The sequence below is a fragment of the Cryptomeria japonica genome, chromosome 6 (genome assembly GCF_030272615.1).
Source record: "Cryptomeria japonica chromosome 6, Sugi_1.0, whole genome shotgun sequence".
Lineage (NCBI taxonomy): Eukaryota > Viridiplantae > Streptophyta > Pinopsida > Cupressales > Cupressaceae > Cryptomeria > Cryptomeria japonica.
The window spans coordinates 312,463,162-312,482,536 of NC_081410.1; positions in this window are offsets into that span (position 1 = coordinate 312,463,162).

The following is a 19,375-nucleotide window of genomic DNA, read 5'->3' on the forward strand; positions in this document are numbered from 1 at the left end:
GTCAAGGTTGATTATATTGTCTCTAGTGCTCGAATCGATGCTCATGAGTAGGGACCACCATTTTTTTTGTAGAAGGCTTTTTGAATTTTCAAACTTGGAGGGTTAAAATAAATTGAAAATGACACTTTTACCCCATATATAGCCAAAACCCTAATTTTTCAACTTGCTCTGATGGACATGAAAATTGTACCCTTAGCTAATTTGCCTATTCTGATTCCATTTGTTGGGATCGAAATCAAAATTCGAGATCATTTTCCTAGTCAATTTCTGAAATTTGGACCACTTAGCGCTTTTTATAAAAAGCTCATTCTTTTTTCAAATTGTGCTCAATTCCTCATGCATCAACGTTGAATCTCAATTCAATTTCATTCTACAAATCAACTTGTGCTCAATTTCTTATCAATCAACACCAAATTTTCAACAATTCCTCCAAATTATTCTTTCTTCTTAAATAACTTATCATCGCTGAAAATTGCCTATCATCATGTACCCTCATTATCTTTCGATTTCACTCCCGAGGGGGCATACTCATGACCTTAAAACCTCACATCTTCAAAGTCAAGAAATTTTTCAAATCTTCATCAAAAGTCGAGCAAAAAAAAAACCAAAAACTTTTCAACTAAAGAAAATCAATCAAATCTTATTGCTAAGGGGCATCTCAGCTTCATCGCTTCACATCAAGTTGAGATCTCTCGATCATCTGAATCAAATCAATCACTAGGGGCATATCAATTTCATCACTTCAAATCAAGCTAATATTTGTCTTCATCTGAATCAATCTCTTAACATTAATTAGTTTTATCGCTTTTCATCAAGCTGATTATTCATTTAAACTCAGTCAAAATTTTAAAGAGTATCTTTGATCACATGCTCAATCTAAGCAGGTGTTCAGTTTCATCGCATCGAATCAAACTGGATAGTTTATTCTTTGCTCATCGTATCTTGATCAATCAAGTTCAAGATCGATTTTTATCTTCGCTCGTTGTGTCTAGATCAATCAAGTTCTAGATCAGTAAGATCCGCTTCTTGATCAATCAAGTTCAAGTTCAGTATATTTTGTTTTCTATCGTTCCTTAGTTAAATCAAGTTTGGGATCGGTATCACTTTAATTAGATTTCATTCAGCTTCATCGCTTCGAATCAAGCTAAACACCTTGCTCTTCATCTAGTTCATGATCAATCAAGTTCAGAATTGGCATCTCCTAGACATCACATATTCTTTGAACCAACGTGCTGCTTGCACACTAATTCAAAGAGGGGCAAATGTAATACCCTAAAAATGGTCATCTAAACCATGGATCCCTAATCTTGACAATATCACCAAGGTCCTAACCAAAGGCAATTAAATCAATGTTGAGCACATTATTAATTCTTTAATCATCAAATATCACATGGCAAATCAATTACTCAATATTAATTAAATATTTATTTAATTAATTGAATCATTTCCAAGAATATCATTTTGATCAATTATCCTATTTTAATTTATTAAATATCTTTGCATATTTAATTAATTAATAAATTTGCCATTTAATCATGCAAAAGGAATTAATTTATTACCAAAGAGGAATCAATTACAAAGCAAGAGTTGAATTGAAAATAAACAAAAAGAAGTGAATTGAGAGAGAAATCAAACTTGAGATATTATTTCTTTTTCTAAATTTAGAACTTGAAATCAGAAAAGCAATTAATTGAATTATTGATTATTCTCTAAAATTGGAACTCAAATCTTTTCAGAAAAAGAAGTTCAGTTGCATTGAAAAGACTCTTTTCTTGAATAAATCAAAGAATTATCTATTTTTATCACAAATGCATGGAATTAATTTATTATTATTTCTAATGCAACTTGAACTTCCTATCTAAATGCATTTCAATTAAACTATAATTGGAATCTATCTCAAGGTTAACTAAACCTGATTTCTCAATTATTTTCAATTAATCCTAAATTGAGCTTTTTTCATCATCTCTCTTGTAATTCTCTATAAATTCAGCCTTCAGCTCTCATTCCAATTCACCCCAAAGATTTTTTAGAACACGCTTGGAGATTTATTATTACGCTAATTTTTTCTTTGGAGTCATTGAATACATTGTGCTTTTTTAGATTATTTGCATCCATATTTAGTTTATCCATATTTGCTTGAATTCATAATTGCTTGAATTATTCATCCATCTTGCATCCATATAGTTAATATCATGCTCATATAGATTAAATCCTTCATCTTGGTGTAGTCTAGTCACTGGTATTGCTTATAAAAATCTGAGAGCAATCTTATAATCGCATCTTTTAGAAGGCAATTAGTCACTTTGTTATGGTTTATTATTTATTGGTTATTGATTACTAACCATACATGTAATGACTGAATTAAAGTGTTGTGTCTTGCAGATACAAATCTTTATTCCACTTTTCACACATACAAAACTAGTTTAGGTGCTGGTGTCATTTTAACACCACCTTCAGGAAAACCAATCCCTTTATCCTATCAACTAAATTTCCATTGTACTAATAATATCGCTAAGTATGAAGCCCTCAAAGTGGCTTTATCTCTTAATATTCAACATTTGTGTATTTATGGTGATTCGCAACTGATTGTAAGACAATTTATAGGAACTTATCAAGCTAAACAAGACAAACTATGACAATGTCATGATTTGGCCTTATCATTGTTAGAGAAGTTTACTTCTTATACCATAGAACATGTCCCTTGAAAGGACTATTGACATGCACATGTGATGGGAATCACAAGTTCCCTCATATTCCTTGAAGATCCTATAGTGAATTATCAGTTTATTATTCACAATATTTCTTTTCTTGCTATTATTGATAGTCCTAGTGTTGTGGCTTGTTGTTATTCTTTAGATTCTAATGAATAGTATTCTCATATCTTGTAATATTTGAAAGATGGTACTTTTCTAGATTCTACAAGTAAAAAGACTAGATCTAGAATTCATAAGCTTGTTGTGTGATACATTATTCTTTCTAATATCCTTTATAAAAGGGGTCGTAATGGTCTTCTTCTTTGTTGTCTCAACAAAAATGAGATACCTATTTCTCTTGAGGCACATTCAAGTGTTTGTGGGGGGCATTTTTTGTGGTAAACCTTTGGTTCAAAGGTTTCTATTAATGGGATAGTATTGGTAAACTATAGAAAAAGATTGCTTTACCTTTGTTAAACAGTGTCATCAATGTCAACAACATAATAATTTGATTCATGCTCCTACACATGAACTTAGGTCACAAGTGGCCTCTTGGCCCTTTTCCTTGTGGGGTTTGGATCTTATTGGTAAAATTGCTCTTCCTTCTTTGAAAGGATATACTTTCATTCTTACCGCCATGAATTATTTTATGAAGTGGGTAGAATTCTTTCCTCTTTAGTCCACTACTATTGATATAATCTGTCAGTTCCTCCTAGATAATATTATTTCTTGATTTGGTATTACCTTCCACTTTGATTTTTGATAATGGTGACTAATTTAATAAAAAGATGTAAAAAAGTTCCTTGAGAAATATAAAATTCAACATCACTTTTCTACACCATACTATCCTCAATCAAATGGTAAAGTCGAAGCTTCTAATAGGATTATAGAAAAGAATATTCATAAGATTGTAAATCAGCATGGTAAGGATTGCAATACTCAGTCGACATATGCTCTTTGGGTCTACCAAACAAGTGTTCACATAGCTACTGATACTACTTCTTATAATAATGTTTATGGTAGTGGTGCAATTATGCCTTTAGAGTTAGAGATTCATTCACTGAGAATATCTCTTAAGGGGATAATTGATGATGATTCTTACTAAGAGAAATGTCTTCAACAAATTGAAATGCTTGATGAACAATATATACATGCTCTTGAGCACATCCAAGCTTATCAAAAGACTACAAAGAATCTATAACAATAAGGTCATTCAATATTCCTTCTCTGTTGGTGACTTTGCACTATATGAGAATCAACGTAATGTGAATGCTTTTTTGGAGAAAAAAGGAATTTTAGCCCAAATTGGCTTGAACCATACATCATCACTGATGTCAATGGATCAGGTTCTTATAAGATCACAAATATGGAAGGTACACCTCTTAAGGAATCCATAAATTCTATGCATCTTCATAGATATTATGCTTAGAAATTTCCCTTCTTATCTTTCTATGTTTTACCCTTCATCCTAATTGCGTGATAGGTTAGCATGTCTTTACTAAAGCATATAGTTTTTCAAAATTTATAATTTTTTGATAATTATTAATTAAATATGTATTTATTCATTCTTGAAAAACATCTTTAAATTTGGTTGTCTTGAATTCATTGTGAAATTTCTTAGGAACTTATATTTTATTATGCTATCTTATCATTCAATTTTTTTTTATGTATTATGTTAGATTACATCATGTTGTGTTTAATTAAGATATACTTTAATTACATCACATTGGCCATGCACTTTAACATAACTACATTACATCATCACTTGTAGCATTTAATTAAACACTTATTTGTTTAGTTAAATCACACATTATCAATCTAATAATGAAAGTATTGAGAAATCAATCACATGAGTATTAAATTAGGCATGCATGTAAATTTTCCAAATTTGTTACTTTTAATAAAATGAATATGACACATTGTTTTGCAATTAAAGGAACAAACTTGAGACAAAATATCATCATATATAACAATAAGTTTTCAATACAAAATATACATATCATCCCACTAATTCAAAATTTGGCATCCATATCACTAACTCTATGGATGGTGGTTGCCTGATCCATGAGACCCCTATCTTGGTGGTCTCGTGGGTGTGTATCAATGGATAGGTGTGTAATGTGAGTGACTCCTTGATTATATCCTCCGATCGTAATCCATCATGATACCCCTATACATCGCTAACTCCACTCGGGCCTTTGTGAGCTCACGTTGTAGCCACTCCCTCTCCTCTCATCCAAGATCTAACTCTATCCTAATTGTATCAAAAACATCCTCATGCCACCAAACACTCTATTTTGATCTATTTTTTATCTAAGAGGACTGTGGAATGCATGATGAAGTGATAATATCACCAATCACATTATAGATAAAGTCATGCCATCCCTACATGCTAGCTATAGAGAGAGAGAGAGAGAATGTCATGCATATATATATATATATAGTCAAATAGTTAAATTCAAACTTAATTCTTTAAACAAATTCTTACTTAGATCCTCCTTTTTCCAAGTAGGATCGGATGAGGTAGGAGCCTAATCTATTGTAGTCTCTGGCATCACCCTAGTATTTTCTCCTTGCTCATACTACCTTTGTATCTTAGGGTCTGGCACTGATGGTGATGACCTACATAGCCTCAAGCTAGGTCTCTATAGGGCTATGTCCTCCTCATCTCCCATTGCATTATATCCCATATCCTCTCATGGTAGAAGGTCTACAACTCCAACCTCATCTCCAAGATGATCGAGAATGTCCTCCTTCTCCTACTCCCATTCATCCTCTTGATACTGCATATCACCATCTATATTACTAGGCTCCTTAGATTCTTCATCTCCTCTATCCCAACTATGTGAATTCGTTGGTCTCACCGAAGGATTAGGATTCCCTCTTGAGTAGTGTTAAGGAAAGATAGCTCTTGGGAAGCTCCTCTCCCACCATCTCACATAGTTGAATTGAACCTCAATTGATAGTTTTGATACTTAATATAAGTACAGATCCAATAGCCAACAAGATGAGAGGGGGGGGTGAATCATAAAAACTTAATCTTCCATAAAAACATCAGATTCAACCTCGGTAACATATACTTCAGTAATAAAACCAAAATTGTTAAACATGTAAACTCAAAAGCATATAAACATCATAAACCTCATAACACCAGATTTAACGTGGAAACCCAAATAGGGAAAAACCACTATGGGATTTTGGACCTACTAAGAAATATACTCTTCTAGACTATGCTCGGTTAAAATAAAATCCTGTTAAAGATTAAAAACACATTGCTAGATGTGACCCAGTTAAGGGATTTCCATCAGATCTGCTAGGATCTTCACCTTGTTAGAAGTGACCTTGTTAAAGGATTTCAAACACTCAATCAGAATGTCACCTTGCTAGAGGGTTTTACAAATAAGACTGTTAAAGTCCACTCGGTTAAGATATTTTCTGTCACTTTCACAAAATAACAGTAATAAAAATCTATCTGCAACTTCACATCTAAAATGCTATAGCAGATTCCTATTTGTTCAATACAATCTAGACATAGAACTAATCTTGTCTATCTGTTGGGCTTCTATACTCTGTTATTCAAATAGGTCTTCAAGCTTTTGTGCTCAGTAATCATTATGTAGCATCCCTGTGCATACACTTGCCCACATGCATTGTTTATCAATAGTTTCCTATTTATAAACAATTAGCTAACCACTTAATCTCCTTGATTGTGTTTCCCATGATCAATCATAGCCATCAGATCTTCAATCTTGTCCAAGTTCAATGTATCTTTCAATCTGAAAATGTTTTACCCCACCTTGGAACTTGCATACATTTCTTGGAACTTGTGCCAGGGTATTGCGGTTCAATCTGAGCTGTAGACCTTCATGCTAACTTTCCTTTGCCTTAGATTCATTAACAAACTTCATGCATGGCTCACCAATCATTTAATCAGTTCTAGCTCATCAACTTCCTTCATTAAATATCACATGTAAACATTTAATGCATTCTATTATAGCTTGGTAACAACTCGGTGAATACTAAACTTCACTCGGTAGACATTCCACCTTCATTAACTGATAGGATAACCTTAGGGTTTACCGACTAGGTTCCTTAGGGTTTACCGACTAGGTTCCTTATTTGATAACATAGTATAGTATTAACCTTTACAATTTACAACATATGTATGATGTTAAAACAATCTAAACATCATGATCTCATCATTGTCTAACTCGGTAATAGTTTCCCATTGAATACCTTATTCATCCCCTTATTCATCATATTCTTTCCTATGTCTTTTACCAACATCTTTATACTCTTCAAATCATACTTCTCAAGATATGGCAACATCATACTGAATTAGAAAATCAATTTCTTGACATCAATGATAAAATAATAATATCAAGAAAGTAAACATCTTTAATTAGTTATATCCATAATCATCAACAACCTTCTCAATATCCTTAATGAAATGCCAAAAATCTTTCATTGTCTGTTATAATGCTATATTGCCAACATCAATGTCATCCTAGAATGGGGGAACATTCCTATCTCCTCTCTTCTCCTCCTCCTCATCTATAATATCCACATCTTATTCAGTAGGCTTGGCTCTTGATCCTAGTCTCACGGCACTTCGAGAGTGTCATATGTAGATTGGCACTATTGTAGGATAGCCCTACTCTAGACCAAACTACCTCATCACTCTATCAAAATAGAATGAAATGATGATGTAGTTGTGATGACCTTCTAAAAGTCAATCTCACTACATGTGTTGAAGTTATACCTGTTGATCTGACTAAATAACCATTTATTTGTAAGTTATCCATGCCATATCATCCCACCATAGATGATCAATCACAACTCTCAAATATAATAAATTATCACTATGTCAAGATCTCATGCATGGATACGCATGAGCTCGAGGCTCATTAATATCAACATCCACTTGAAATCTCATTTGCCTCATACAACTAATGTTCTTGAACATCTAGATATAGAGTAGGGTGTAGGTCATCAAACTCTTCCCTTCATAATATACATAATCTCCCAAGTCATGGTATAGATGCGGCTATCATACTATGTTCCCATGCAAACATAGTACGATTCTCCTCCAGCTTGTCAATGGCATATGTAATTCCTCCATTCATATGATTGTCTCACCCATTGGGACATACGACCGACACCATTGTGGCAAACATCAATTTCCTCACTAATGGGATATAACTTGTAGGATGAAGTAGCCATCAGATGAGAATAAAACCTCTCATATCTCATGGTGTGGATCTACCAATACAATATATCTACTCTCTCCTCCTCTCTACCCATGAGTGATGTGATTGATATTTCACAATCCTCCCTCTCACCAATAATCATAGGATGCAGTATACATCTTCCAACGTAACTGTCATCTCCCTAACAGGAAGGAATAATGTGGATGTAACTGAGTCCCACCTTTCCATAAAGGCCATCAACATTGGCCCATGAAACTTGATAGTGGGCATGCAACATACCCACCACAAGCCTACTGCATGGAGAATTCTTTGCTCCTCTAATGTCAGGTGAGGAATTTGGCTTCAGAAATGGCTATATGTGTGACCTGATGTAATGCCCACCAAACTACCCTAGAGAAACTAAAAATCTAACATACTAAATGGAGATTAAAAAAAAATTATTTACTAGCAACTAATTCTACACATAATATTGTCTACATTTACGTTCATTAACATTAATAATCATGAACATGAAATATTAATGTACTAACTAATTACGCAAGTAGAATAACATTACAATCACAACTACCATCTCTCTAGGGTACCTTAACATCATTGCTTATTACAACTTTCATAAGAAATAACATTCTACTCACTTGATTACCACATTTATTATCAATTAATCCTTAATCTTAATCAAATGCAACTTATATTTTTCCTTCCATTAGGATATGCAATCTACTAGATTATTTAACCATTATGAGATTCACTTTACTCTGTTACCTAACTAACATGATATTCTTACTTTTTCAATGCAATACTAATCCCTTTTCTTACATTCATTTTATGTACCAAATCCAAATGTTCATAAACCCTTAACCATTTCCTATCTACATGATCTTTATCCATCCATAATAATAATTCAAGATCTAATGCATAAACATAGTCATCTTATCCATGCCACTCATGCATCTAAATTCCTAACATGATCATTTTCTTTAACATTAATCTCAAGTGTATAATGTAAGAATATTATTGCTTTCCTTAGATACATGCCATACATAATTTCCTATCTTTCCAATGCAATCACATGAATGAAATATTTATCTAACATGATATTAATAATCAACCACAATTCCTATAATAAATTCATTCCATTTAATTAAGCGTATTTCACACATTAATCTACATCTTAAATGATAACCATGGAATTTAAACTAATACAACTAATAGCATACATCAATTCCCTTTCAAATCTAATTATATTACAAAGATGGCATTTTCATGAAACCTTTTACTTTCATTATTCAAGATTATCATCATATATCTTATAGTCTCATTATTACAAATCATGTCATAATTCTAAGATACCAACAACAAAACAATTACAATTACAATCATAAGAATAATACATCATGAACATGGATCTTCCTAATACATCTAAAACTTCACATAAATCCAAGATATCCATTATATAATCTACTACAAGAAACATCCATAACTGCTACAATGGGAAGAGTCCAAATCCACACATGAAGAATCCAAGAGAATATCCCAATGGTTGAAAAGCACCAACCACCCGACCATGTGGAACCAAAGGAACCACCCCCCATGATAGGATATGACACAAGGTCCCAACACACGCTCTAGACCTAAGTTGGCATCTAACAAACAAAGAGACTAAAATATGCAAGGACTCTCAAGCAAGGGCCAACTGCAAGCAATCACAAGAAAAAACTCCCAAAGGATTTCAAATCATCAAATCATAAATGCAAATTTATAAGGGGATACATGTAGGAGTTGGGTTTCATCACATGCCATCCTCTAACATAAAAAATACTATAACACAAGGCATAAGCCTGATGGACATGTGGAGACATCTCAACCTATGAGAGATTAAGGGAGATTGACTTCCCATCTCAATGTCCTTCCCATGCCTATCCTAAAACATCCTCCCTAGGATCAAGTCATGGGACTCAACTATTAATTATCTTGATTAGTGAATCTAACCACCCAACCCATTAATTCATTATTAATGTTATCACTTGATTGCAACATGGTAAAATTCCAATGTGCCCTGGCAATCTAGACTTCATGCATCCTTACAAGGAACCTCATGCAAGCATATCCCTCATGATCCTGGTCATCACAAGGAAGCCCACTCCACCTAACATGTTCCCAAAACATAAATATAACAAGAGGCTCATAATAAACACATAAATCTGAAAAACCTTAATCAACATCATGCAGCCATACGCATACATGGAAATCCAATAATCATAATGCCAAGCAAATAACAAGGAGTCTTAAAGCATAATAAAAAATCAAGCAATAATAAGGCAATCAAATCTATACAATACAATGAAAGAATTCCAACAGCAAGGTACATCAACTTGTTGATCTGAAATCAATAAATCAACCCTCTCTACTAGGGCTTCTCAACACGATAGAGGGAACCAATCCAAAATAGCAAAGCACAACATTAGATAGAAGCAAAAACTATAAAAGAATCATCAATCTAATAAAATACAGAACTGGAAAACATCAACATATTTCCAAAGAACCATTTATTATAACACTCAATCAATCACTTCCCATGCTTTTTGGGTAAATTTGGTAGCTCCGAGAAACTCTCTGTCTAAAGCTCTCTGCAAGTTTTGACATTCAACTCTGAAGAGTGAAAATATGGGAGTTAATAGACGCCACTACGAATCTAGAAGTTGTAAGGAGTGGAAGCAAAAGGAGGCGGTCTAGAACATTATGTAGAAGGGCTGGTTTTCAAAATTTATGGAGAGGCTCCATGGACGGGATGCCACAGTCACTAATTTCTTTTGTAAAAATTGGAAAAAGGGCACTTTGAAGATGGGAGACCAGTTTGTCGTCATAGATGAAGACCTCATTGCTCAGGCCATGGCTCTCCGAAGGGAAGGAAGAAACTACTACAGAGACAAAAAAGTGAGCAACGAGAGCATTGAAAGATATCCTAAAACTGAAAAGGAGAAAAAATACTTGGTGAAGCTAAGTAAAACTTACTATCCCCGTAGGGATTTTTCTAAACTGTGGAGGGAGGTTGTTTTTGTTATAATGTGCTATATTAATTTGGATGGTAGATTCACTAAAGTGTATGGCTACCATTTTGTTTTGCTGAATCATTTTAGGCATGACGAGAAAGTGAACATTCCATATTTTATGTTATGTTCTATGAATGCCACCATTAAGGCTTATAAAGAGAACCCTATGGGTGACACTGCCATGCATCAAGGCTTAATGGTTCTTATTTATGACCACCTCAAGGCTAACCAAATATCCCACCCTTAGCCCTCTATTTCTGGGTCTGAGGAGGAAGGGTCGAACTCTATTTTTTCTTTGGATGAGGGTTTTGATAGTGATTCAACAAGCGAGTCTGAGGAGAGTATGGATGACTCAGAAGCTGAAGTAGGTAAGAAGAGGAAACATTTGAAAACTAGGCCTTCCTCCTCGAAGGGCAAGAAATCTAAAGGAAAAATTCTCCAAATTAGCTCTTCGGAGGAGGAGGAGGTCTCTGAAGATTCTGAGAAGGAGAAACCCCAGGGTTCTCTGAAAAAGAAAACTAAAGTCCATATTCAGACCAAAAACAAACAAAAGAGAAAGGATGAGAAATTGAAGGAGTTGGAAAATCAAAAGAAGAAAATGATTTCAAAAGCTGACCAGAACTTGGAGGAGGTGACCACTGGGGAAGTTCATAGGGCTGAAGATAAAGCCATTATTGGTGACACCCAAAATAAGGAATAGGACAACTCTTGTAAGATAGATCCCTCCTCAAACCCTCCTCTTGAGGGTATGAAAGGTTTTATGGACACCATGGAATGGTTAATCACCAGTTACAAGAAAGTTGTGGAGGACAACAAGAAGCTCAGCCACAGAATCTAGATTCTAGAAACTATCAACACTAGCGAAGGAAAGACTATGGCAGATTATATGGAGGATTTGACCAAAACTGTTGCTGAAGCTGAAAATATAAGAGACTCCTTCAACCCCATATTTGAGCAAATCGAGAAAGATCTGATTTAGAGGAAAGCAAATGCTAATGCTATGGATCAAACAATGTCAGAAACTATTAGTAAAGTCAGAAAAATTGAGGAATATCTCAAAAGTATTGTAGAGAAAAGCTTAAACATTCTGAAGGTCTCTACTGGCAATACCAGAACCCTCATCAGCAAACTAGATGAGGAGAAGGACACCTTGGAAATTGACCCTGACACTAAAGGCACAGGAGATGTTCAAGGACCTAGAACAAGAACCAGAGGTAAAAAGAAGGAGACAAAGCCAAATAAGGACCTGGATGAACTCAAAGTTGTTGCGGCCAACTATGACTTGTTGGTGATTAAGGCGAAGGACCTCCTGAAGACTTTATAACTATGCAGTGTTTTCCTGGTTTCTATTGTTTTGTTGTTTCTATCTTTTGTTGTCCTTTTTGTTTACTAGCTTTATTACCAGTCATTTTGTAAGTCATTTTTATATGGTCTGGATACTCTATGATGATCTTTTTCAATCTCCTATGTGAAAGGTTTCAGGTCCTGAAAACCTATTTTTCTTATTAATCAGAACAGATTTCCAAAAATGCCTCTGGTATAAAAACAGATCAAAAAATAACATCTCAAATTGACAAACTGGAGAAAATACTCAATAGACCAGGATAGCGCATCTAATTAATAGAATAACGCATTTGACTAATCACTCGGTGTGTCTGATAGTTTAATCAACACATATGATGGTTCTTTATGCACATTTGATCTATGTTTTAGCACATATGAACAACAAATTGGTGTATTTGAATAACAAATTGGCGCATATGGATATTTCAGTAGTGCATATGAATAATTAGATGGTCCATATTATAAAATGTTTAGCACATTTGACATAGATTATAAAATTAATCAAAAATCAGTTAAGTTACGAATCCAAATTAAAAAATCAAGGAAAAATGATTAAGTTTGAAACCAAATTGATAAATGACGCCCAGACAAGACAAAAAAAGAGCAACAAATAGATTGCAAAATCCATAAATACATGAATGATAAAATGTGAATAAAAGCCTAAGATATTTTTTTCAATCTTACACAAAAATCTCATTTCATACCCCACACAAATTCTCTTATCGAGACAAAACCTAGAAAAGACAAGAATCAAATAAAACCAAGAAATGGCCAAAGAAACAAGGAAGAAACTTTGTATTCTTCCTTCACGACAATGCCAAACTAGGAAGCTCTCAAAGATACTAGGAATAAAACTAAAACCAAAATCCAGTGAGCACAATAAGTCTCTCAAGAAACTATAAATCCAACAACCAACAGGGAGCCAAAACTAAATATCCATAAATAGTATTTCCACATAGTTGTGCATTCACGACAACACCTCCAGCCAATAAGAATGATTTATTTTTCTCCTACCTAAATTTAAACTATATAGTAAAATCTATGCAAGAAAATATTTCTTTCCAAACTATAGTCTAAACTATATCAAATAATATTTCCCTAAAATATTCCCGCACACAGCCATTTCTATAGACACGGGGAAAACACACAAACTGGAAATAAATCTTCAAAGATAGGTCTCCAACCTAGATTAGAAGTGATGGACTAAATTTTATGAAGCACCCACAAAAATCGAACAAGCTCCCCCAAAGCCAAAATACAAGCTTGAAAATAAAAATTGCAGAAGGATTCAAAAGAGTGTAACCCGACAACAGGCTCAAGCTACCAAATGAAAAGGAAACCAAGCCTAAACCCTAGCCTCCAAGCCAAAACCCTAACCTCAAAATCAACCAATAAGAATAGAGGGTAGGTAGGGGAAATATAAAACACTTTTATAAATATAAGTGAGATGTAAAAAGAGATATAACATAAGATACTTTATTACTCCCACATAAATAATGACTAAACTATACAAATACTATAGGCTAAGATTAAATAAATCAAATGGGTAATTAAATAAACAACCCAAAGGCTTATTAAATAATTAAATAACCACTAATAAATATTAATCAACATTAAAGCTAAAAGGCATTAATAAACAATAAATAATTAAGCCACAAATATTAAACACTAAATAAATAAATAAACCATAAACAATAAATAATTAAATAAACCTCCAATATAAATCAATAAATATTAAATAAGTCATAAATCAACATTAAATATCAAATAATTAAATACTCAAAAGGCCAATCATCCAATAAATTAAATTAAATATTAATGACTATATAATCTTCACATCAATCAATTGAATAAATCCATAAACACTTGCATACTCACAACACCATAGCTCACTGACTGACATGGCGAATTACGCCAACATGTTGACGACTCAAAGTGAACAACTTAGACCTAGAGTATGTGAAGGGAAAGTCATGCCATCTCTGAACCACATGCCATTGGGATTTAAAGACACGCTCAGACCTATGGAGCCAGGTGGAGTCAGTGCCTAGTAGCTGCAAATCCTGCAACCACAAAATAATGATACACATATGCATATTTATCATAATAGGAAAGTGATAGGGAATCGTAATGGCACATCTTGCTCGCAATGAGTGATGTGACATCATCCCTCTCATGAAGATAGTCATACAATGATCAAACACGTCACATAATCAACTCATCATATGTGACCATGAAATAGGGTTATTGCAACCATAATAGCATCAAATCCATGATCAATATAAACCATTGATAATCCATCAACATAGTAAGTCATATATATAGAATCTATCAAATCACATAATCAATAATGATAATGTCATCATCTATATAAATTATCAAAATAGCATATATCCAAATAATGTCTAACATCATGATTAGTAACTGAAACACACATATGATCATAATCCAAAACATCATAAGAAGTCTAGATAAGTCTATAATGCATGAAAGTCAAGTCAAGTCAAGGGTGGACACTACACATGAGGTATGTTCCCATAAATACTATAACTCCTACAGAAATCAAAAATCATGTACCACTATCCTCTACTTCAAATTCATCAAAATCATCAAAACATTGTCCTAACTCCATGAGTGCCATCTGGTGCCCCTTTTTTGGGACCATGGTGCCCATTCTAGGTGGCCTTTGTCAAAATTAGGGTCTTGAAAGCTAATCTACCAACAAAAACACAACAAATCACCAAGATGTAATTTGGTGGTCCTACCTCATCCAATGGAGCATCCTCAATGACTGGCTATCTTAGATTCTCCATTCAGAAAGGCACTTTAGCTTGTCGACATGGTATTTTCTACTTTTGGGCTCCTCCTTTGCACTATGAGACTAAAAGGTGAATAATAAAAATGAAGTGGCACTGACTATTTAAGGTAATTTCTTCTTTAAACCCTAATTTTAGATTTCATATTTAATCTTTCACATCTTGAGTTAGATAACTCTAATTTTTGCACCGTTAGTTGTGTTAGAATCATGTTCCAGTTCTCTTTCTTACTAAACAATCCTTGATTCATTTTGATCATGTATCACACCTTATTGTGAGAATTTTAAGTTAATTTTCTTCAAAATTTGATGTGGTAAACATGATACCATGTATCAACATACTAAATAGAAAACCAAAATAGGGGGGCATATAGCTACCCTTGAATTTCATCACTCTTGGTAAGCATTTTACATGATTTTGTGATTTCAACTAGCAATGTGGTTTTATAGGATGTAGTTCCTAACCTTGTACTGCATATCCCACTAGGGGCTTCATTTGACATCTTATGGACATATCCCTTTTCCCATGAATGTTTACTTTTTTGTACTTTAGCTTGCATATGCATGTAGTGTCATATGACCACTAAAGTGGAGGCTAAATGCAACATCAAAAATTGTACACCCTTAATTAGGGTTGTCCAATTCCATGCTTAGGTTAGCACCCACCTTAGTGTGTCCCATTTCATTTTGCATTATAGGACTTATGTAGGCATTTAATTATTAATTTAATTAAACCCAAGTCCCCTTTCATCAATTTACACATCATAAAATTGGGCCCTTAACCCTAGGTGCACCCCATCTTAATTTAATCTCAAAAATGTCTTAATGTTAATATTCAAAGCACATTTTCACATATCTACACATCTTGGGTTGACCTACCATGCTAGATTCAACTTTAGAATCATGATATCTTGCATCCCTAGAAAATGAGAAAAAAGTTGGTTAGACTAGGTAGTAAACTACTTGGTCCTAAACTTTTTTCACCAAATTTCGAGAGCTTAATTTGGCAGTATTATATTATTCAAATCCTTCTTGGTATCAAATTTAATTAATTCTAAATCAAAATTTTATCAAATTTAAAATTAGGGTTTCATATATAAAGCCTTTATTTCCCTCATTTGAGGATCCTAATCTAGCAATTTGAAAGGAGATCCTTGTTAAATGAAAGGGGAGCTTGTATATAGTCTTGAATCAAAAAATTCATCTATTAATCAAGTATTCATCAAAATCTTCATCAATTATGAAATCCCTATATAAGGCATGCCTCTCAATTCATTTTCATCATCTTATCTTATGCCAACATTATCATCCAATTCAAGAGCGGTTCTTATTCCTCAAGAATAGATTTGATTCAAAGAGAAACAAACTACTTCAATGCAACTTCATACTATGTTTCAATTATGATTACATGATGAATTTAATGTGATTTAAAATTTGATTACATCAACACATGGAGGAATTGTCATAAGAACATTGCATCACTTGTTGAAGGTATTATCATTTACATTTTTTAGATCTAGCCTTGCCCTCAAAAGGCAAGCTTTTCCAATTCCATTAAAGTTCAATTTCTATTTTGATTAGGGTTAATTCCAAACCTAGGGTTTGACCTAAGGAAAAACCCTATCCACAACCCCCTTTCTTTCCTCTTGTATGTAGTTGCATGCATTTGACAAAAATGAAAGAACTCAAACAATATTAGGAGATCGATATGGAATTAATATTAGAATTTAGACTTGATTTTCAAGGAACTGGGGTTTTGGGGCACCTTGGTGATCAGGATTTTGCATCAAATTTTACAGGTGGCTTCTATACTACTTCAGGTTGCGAATTCCCTGATAATATATCAACCTTAGAAGACCAAAGCATTATGGCACCCTAGTCTTGCCAGATTAGCATTATATTTTAGTCATGGGTAAGCCGTCAAATTCCTTGTCCATTTATATACCTATTGTGAAGTTTTTATTTCAATATTAGACAGCATACTCAATCTAGGTTGTGTAATCATGCATGTACCTCCTTACCCTAGATTTGATATTCAATTTACATCCTTTCAATTACATTTTTAACTCAAACAAAAGGAGAATATAATCCAATTTTCATTCAACCCTCTTCCTAATAGAATTGAGGTTGGATCTATTGATTCACTCTCCCTTTTAATGCAATATGTGTGGAAGTTAGGTCATTTCCTAGTTTACAAAGCTTAACTTGTGAAACCCTAAAATTTCTATCTATTACATTTTGGCGAACTCGACTCTTCTTACACTTGCATATTTCTAATTTTTAGTTTTATATCTAATATTTGCATACAATTTTCAGATTTAGATGTATTAGTGAAAAAATCATAAAAAATTTCCCATTGTTATCTCTTTTTATCATGTATTTTGCATATGTTATAATTTGAAAAAGTATGTTGTTGTCATTTTTCATTTATCTAGTTCCATGATGCATTTATTTCATATGTATCATAATGTCTTATCCACCCTTGATTCACTCTATCCTTCTCCTAAGGATCCTCCTACCCATGAGAACATTTTAGTGCAAAAAGAGACCATTAACACTTCTTTTTAAACTCTTTATTCTAAGGATGAAGTTTTGATGAATGTTGTTGATCTTTCTCCTAAAATTTGCCTCTCCCATAAGGATATCCTAGAGGAAGAGGATGATATCATAAACACCTTATTTAATGTTACTTCCATATGTGGTACCTCTCCTAGAGAAGAATTTTTTATGGACATTGCTAATCCTTCTCCCCAAGTTTTATCCTACCCATAAAGATACCTTGGAGCAAGAATATGAAATTATTAGCACCTTCCTTGATGTTATCCATCCTAAAGATGAATCCTTGGAGAAAAAAGAACCTAATCAATTCAGTACCATTAATGTTTTAGTTATGTGAAACCTAAGCCCAATAAACCTCCCAATATCCTAAGAGTTGCAAAATAAATATGTGAAAGAGATGATATGGAAAGACAAATAGAACAAAAATATGGTTCCAAAATACATCACACATTTAATGCTTGTGTAAAAAATAAAGATCTCAATGTTCTTCTCACTTCCCTCCCCCCCCCCCCCCCCCTAATCCTAAGAAATGTGTTGATAAGGAACCTAATCTTTTTGAGAAACTCAATGATATCTTAGCTAAGATCTCCCTTTGGGACTTGATTCAAAAACCACCTTCATACCATAAGCTAATTAAAGAAGACTTACAAAGGGTGGTTCCCCATCCTTCTTCTAAACCAAATGATATTACATTCTTATAGGATGAATGACCTTCTATAGAGATTAAAAAAATATAGATTATCCCCTTATAATTACTCCTCGTAATTATGAACAAAATGTTGGGATCCAAGAACACTGAGAGGGGGGGGGGGGTGAACCAGTGTTCTGCCAGTAATACAAGATTTTGTCCTTTTATACCATACACATAAACTGGTAAATGTATAAATGTATAACATGAAGAAAATAAATCATCCACATAAATGAACACCATAACACACAAAATTTATACATGGAAAACCTCAAAGAGGAAAAACCATGGTGGGATTTGTGACCCACAATATCAGTTCACTAGCCATATGAAAGGATATTGCATATAATAGGGGCCTACACATGTAGGAAGGCACACTGTCTAGAGCATACTGCTCATCACTAAAGAGTCTCACTGACTACAAGCTTCTACTGAATTAAAACAATAAAATTGAACTCAAAAATGTATTTGCTATGCCAAATAGAGTTTTGGATCTAGCTCTGCTTTGTACCAGTTCATAAACCCTGAACCATACTATCGATATCTCTTGTCCTCCAAGAATGCTTTCCAAGCTATCTACAGATTATTTTATGATAATAAATTTGCATACAAATGATCTACATACATATACCTTGCATTATATAGTTTTTCTATATTCTACTATGTCGCATCCTATGTCATATCTTATGTTATATGCAAAATGACCTAGCAGACTAACCTATATACACATTACAAATAATATGCCTTATGTCATCTTACAATGTATTACAAAAATTATTCAATGTTGGCCTCGACAATAAATACAAAATGATTTACAAAATAAATCTCCCTCGATGTCGGCTTCCTTCAAGTATTGATGTCGATGTCAGTGTCGGTGTATCTCTAAATGCTCCAAAGCCGGTGTCTGCCAGTATATGCCTCCTAATGCTGGTATATGACTTCCATCTAATGTTGTTGCCATCAATGACAACAAAATGAATCCAATGATTTTCAATTTCCAACAATCTCCCCCTTTG